Raw genomic sequence first — 6,000 nt, forward strand, 5'->3', positions numbered from 1 at the left:
CTGATCATCCTGCTTATTTCAGTCAGTGTTGGGCTGCCAGTCTGAATAACCTTGTTTATTGGCTTCCTTGTTTATGAACTGTTTCTCCCAGTAGAAGATAAGCTCAATGAAGGCCAAGACTAATTTATCCTATTGTTCACCACTTAATCCCAGTACAATGTGCCAAATAAATGAAAGAACAAATGAAGTTGTGTCTGAATTGAGATCTGAGATCCTAATGAGGAAATGTTAAGCAGATGAAGTGGGTAGAGAAGCTTGGGGTAGAATGGAGGGAGTTTTCAACAGGGAAGAACATGGTGGTTCCTCCTAATCACCCTGACCTATTGGAATCAGCCAGGGTCTGTCCTTGGATTTCTTCTCTTTTCTTGCACCTACTCCCAGAAGATCTTATCTACCAATCCCACGATAGGCTGGTAACTCTCACATGTATTTCTCTGGCTTCTACTTCTCTGAACTCCAGAATTGCATTTCTACTGCTTACCTTCCATCATGTCTAGGTTCTAACAGGCCTCCATGCCAAATGCTGCCCACCTGCCTCCAGTCCCCAGGGTGAGTAGAGCCTGACAGATACAAATTGTGGACATTTTTCTTTTCTTTTTTTCTTTTGAGACAGAGTCTCACTCTGTCACCCAGGCTGGAGTGTAGCAGCATGATCTCAGCTTACTGCAACATCTGCCTCCTGAGTTCAAGGGATTCTCCCACCTCAGCTTTCTGAGTAGCTGGGACTACAGGCAGGCCCCATCATGCCTGGCTAATTTTTTTTTTTTTTCAGAGATGGGGTCTCACTATGCTGCCCAGACTGGTCTTGAATTCCTTGGCTCAAGCAATCCTCCTGCCTCAGCCTCCCAAATTGCTGCGATATAGGACACAAGCCACTGTACCTGACTGTGTCCATTTTTCTTGAGACCAGTACATCCCCTTCACATATGTGGGAACCACCAAAATTTAAATGATCTACCCAGATCGTATAACTTATATTTGTTTATATCTGAGTCAAGTTTCCAAAAAAAAGGGGGGGACACCTATATTTAGCATATGTGGAGATTAAATTGGCTTTTTTTTTTTTTTTTTTTGAGTCTCACTCTGTCACCCAGGCTGGAATGCAGTGGCACAATCTCAGTTCACTGCAACCCCGCCTCCCGGGTTCAGCAATTCTCCTGCCTCAGCCTCCCAAGTAGCCGGGACTACAGGCATCCGCCACCATGCCTGGCTAATTTCTTTATATTTTCAGTAGAGACGGGGGTTTCACTATGTTGGCCAGGCTGGTCTCAAACTCCTGACCTCGTAATCTGCCCACCTTGGCCTCCCAAAGTGCTGGGATTACAGGTGTGAGCCACCGAGCCGGCCTAAATTGGCTTTCTGATTCCAAAGTCCGGGAGCTTTCTACAGCACCATAATGCTGCCCTCAGTTCAGCCTTCATACATTGTGAAAACTGCCTCTACTCTGGTTAGCATTCTTCAGGCTATCTTTTAAAAAGTTCATTCTTAAAATCACTTAATAAGCTTATGTAAAAATGAAATACCTTTGTTATAAAAATGCAGACAACATCGAAAAGCACAAAGAAAATAAACTACTAACCCCACACTTTGTCATCTAGACATAACCATTGTTATCAATTGGTGAACATCAATCTTATAGGGATTACTCTTAAAATTTGCTTCTTCTCTCCTCTGCCTTCCCAAATTTGGAGAATATTACCACCATTGATCCAATCTCTTGGGCCAAAACCTGTGACTCATCCACAATCTTTCTCTTTATCTCACTCCCCACATCAACTAGTTACACTGACTCTGTTTGGACATACACCGGAATCTGACAACTTCATCTTGATTGCTGTCATTATAGTCCAGGTTATCATCTATTTCTTGCTTGGATTAGCCTTCTGAAAATTCTCTCCACTTCCATTTTTGCCCCATCAGTTGTATTCTCTACGCAGTAGCCAGAGTGTTTTAAAAATCATAAATCAAGGCCGGGCGCGGTGGCTCAAGCCTGTAATCCCAGCACTTTGGGAGGCCGAGGCGGGTGGATCACGAGGTCAAGAGATCGAGACCATCCTGGTCAACATGGTGAAACCCCGTCTCTACTAAAAATACAAAACATTAGCTGGGCATGGTGGCGCGTGCCTGTAATCCCAGCTACTCAGGAGGCTGAGGCAGGAGAATTGCCTGAACCAAGGAGGCCGAGGCTGAAGTGAGCTATGATTGCACCATCGCACTCCCGCCTGGGAAACAGAGCAAGACTCTGTCTCTAAAATAATAATAATAAAACAAAGTAAAAATAAAAGTAAATTAGGCAGGTCTGGTGGCTTGCACCTGTAGTCCCGGCTACGTTGGAGGTTGAGGTACAAGAATCCCTTTAGCCAGAAGTTTGAGGCTGCAGTGAGCTCAGATCATGCCACTGCATTCCAGCATGGGTGATAAAGTGAGATTCTGTCTCAAAAATGAAAATAATAAAAAATTCTTATGCTGACCTAAAGGCCCAATAAACAGCAGTCACAATGTCCTTCTTTCTATTCCTTGAACATATCAAGCTTATTTCTGCCCCAGGGCCTGTACATTTTCTCCTTTCCCTGCTGGGAATGCTCTTCTCACTTTTTTCATGGCTTTCCCCTTCCCACCCTTTAAGTCCACGCTCAAATACACCTTGAAGTGGCTGGTTCTGACCCCCGCGCCTAAACTCATCCCAGCTGCTACTCTTTATCATTTTCTACCTCTTGATTCAATTATTCTTCATAATATTTACCATTACCTGAAAGCATTCTCTGTAATTATTCTTTTAATTTTTTGTCTGTATCCTCCACTAAAATGTAAGTTGCATGAAGGCAAGGATTACTGTCTGTTTTACCCACTGTTCTGCCCTGATGGTTACAACAATGCCTGGCACATACTAGATGCTCGATAAGCATCTGTTGAATAAATAAATTTGCAGATAGAAGGGCAGAGAAAGATGAGATCATAGTGTCTATGCCTTTAAAAATAAAAATTATTTTTTTGTTTTTTAAGACAGAGTTTCACTCACGTTGCCCAGGCTGGAATACAATGGCATGATCTCAGCTCACCGCAACCTCCACCAACCGGGTTCAAGCAATTCTCCTGCTTCAGCCTCCAAAGTAGCTGGGATTACAGGCATGCACCACCACGCTTGGCTAATTTTGTATTTTTAGTAGAGACGGGGTTTCTCCATGTTGGTCAGGCTGGTCTAGAACTCCCAACCTCAGGTGATCTGCCCACGTCGGCCTCCCAAAGTGCTGGGATTACAGGTGTGAGCCACCATGCCCAACCTAAAAATAAAAATTATTATATTGAATATTTAACAAGAAAAAGAAGCTGGAACAAAGCTGGAAAAGTTGCTTATTTTTAGAATGATCTTGTGATGTAGTTCCTTTTCTCCTAATCATCTCCACATGCCTCCCTTTCTGGCTATCCCTCATCTTTGAATGAGGGAGTTTCTGTCTGGATCATGCTGTGTTGAAAAATAGGGTAGAGCGGAGTGAGGAATGTGAGGAGGGGTCATCCCCAGCACCAGTTCAGGGTTGTTATCTCAAACACCTCTCACCATGCTTCTTGGGCTCTCTGCTGTTATGTCTTTTCTCAGAGACTAGAGTTCAGGACATTGGTGTGGCTTAAGACCACCCTCTTTACTCAGGTGCTCTGTGTTGCCATCTGATGGTTCTAGTCCCTCCTCCTTCATCCCCCCTCACTAAGACAGACAGTTTGGAAAGATATAAAATGGTGTGTCAGTCCGGCTCTTCCTTTAGCCACCTCCCTTTTGGTTCTGCCTGGATGTCTTTCTCTATGATCTGTAATTCTCCAGGGGTGTTCCCTATCCCCCAACAACCTATGTCTGTTAATATTAGATTCAGCTCTAAGTGAGAGAAAGCACCATATAACTGTAGCTTTATTTCTTTACTTGCACATAATGAAGTTTGGAATTAGGCAGTTCAAGACCATTGCTGTCCAGGCTCCTTTTAGCTTGCTGCTCTGCCAGTCTCAACATACATTCACCAACTATCCAAGACAGTTCCAGCCTCATCAGCATGTTCGCATTCCAGCCACCAGCAAGGAACTCACTTTCTCTTTTATTTTTGAGACAAGGTCTTGCTCTGTCACCCATACTGAAGCATAGTGGCACAATCATAGCTCACTGCATCCTCAAATTCCTGGGCTTAAGTGATCCTCCTGCCTCAGCCTCCCAAGTAGCTGGAATTAAAGGTGCACACCAACATGCCCTGCTAATTTTATAAAAATTTTTGTAGAGATGGGGGCCTCACTACGTTGCCCAGGCTGGCCTCAAACTCCTGGGCACAAGTGATTCTCCCACCTCAGCCTCCTAAAGTGCTGTTCCTTCCAACAAGTATGAGGATGGGAATTTTGATTTTAAAGAGAAAAGGAGCTAGGATATTTAACATCAAAATTCCCGGCTAGGCATGGTGGCTTACTCCAGTAATCCCAGCACTTTAGGAGGTCGAGGCGGGCAGGTCACCTGAGGTCAGGAGTTCAAGACCAGCCTGACCAACATGATGAAACCCCGTCTCTATGAAAAATACAAAAATTAGCTGGAAGTGGTGGCATGTGCCTGTAATCCCAGCTACTCAGGAGGCGGAGACAGGAGACTTGCTTGAACCCGCGAGATGGAGGTTGCAGTGAGCTGAGATCACACCATTGTACCACAGCCTGGGCAACAAGAGTAAAACTCCAACTCAAAAAAAAAAAAAAAAAGAAAAAATCCCATCCTCACACCCCTGTTGGAAGGAACATAAAATAGTGTGACCAGTTTGGAAAACAGTTCTGGCAATTTCTCAAAATGTTAAACATAGAACCATATCATAACCATATTACACAGAAATTTTACTCCTAGGTATATACTAAAGAGAAATGGAAACATATGTCCACATAGGACTTGTACAAATGTTTGTAGCAGCATTATTCAAAATGCGGAATATAATTCAACAACCAAACAACATAAAATAATATGCATGTAACAACATGGATGAACCTCAAACACATTATGCTAAGTGCAAGAAGCCAGACACAAAAGACCATTTAGTATATGATTCTATTTACAGAAAATGTTCAGCATAGGGAAATCTATAGAAACAGAAAGTAAGTTCATGGAGGCCCAGGATTGGGACACTGGGGGATTTGGGAGATGGTAGATAAGGGGTGCCAAGTTTCTTTTTGGGATAAAATTATCTAAAGGTGTAGTGATAGTTGCATAACTCTGTGAATATACTAAGAGCCACTGAATTGTGCACTTTAAATGGTGGAATTGTGTGGTGTGTGAATTATATCTCAATAAAGCTGTTAAAAAAGGACAAACTTTCCACAATTTCACATGCCACTTTCATGCAGCCATGCCTGTGTTTAAGAGAAGCAGATAAATACAGTCTTTATCGCATCCAAAAATCATAGGTTCCATTACAAAAGACTGAATGATATACAACATCGGCCATGTCTGCCCCACCCTTAGTCAGACCTTGGACCTCGTCAGTCCACCCACAGAGGATCCTTGATGCATTTCTCGGAGCATGGCACTTCATCTTAGGGAAACTGATCTCTTTCCCAGAGTCTCTACAAAGATGTGTTGGCTTTGAATCCTTGCGTATTTTGGATTAAAACTCATTTCGTTCATCAGCAGCCATCCTCCTTGATTTTTATAACCTTTTCCCTGTTTATTGAAAGTAGGTGTTTCTTTTTTATTTTTTGCACTTTGTTTTCAGTTGGTTTCAAGAGTTAGAAGTGAATTCAAAATTCCCCTTTCCCACTGTCTTTACCTCGAATCTGCCAGAATAAATATTCTTGAACGTGTTTTTTTTTTGAAACAAAGTCTCGTTCTGTCATCCAGACTGGAGTACAGTGGCACAATCACAGCTCACTGTGGCCTCTACCTCCCAGGCTCAATCAATCCACCTGCCTCAGCTTCCCGAGTAGCTGGGGCTATAGGTACACATCACTACGCCTGGCCAGATTTAAACCTTTTGTAGAGATGGAGCCATACTA

This window comes from Sapajus apella, unplaced genomic scaffold (genome assembly GCF_009761245.1).
Source record: "Sapajus apella isolate SASKATOON/1434 unplaced genomic scaffold, GSC_monkey_1.0 scaffold13, whole genome shotgun sequence".
NCBI classification, from domain to species: domain Eukaryota; kingdom Metazoa; phylum Chordata; class Mammalia; order Primates; family Cebidae; genus Sapajus; species Sapajus apella.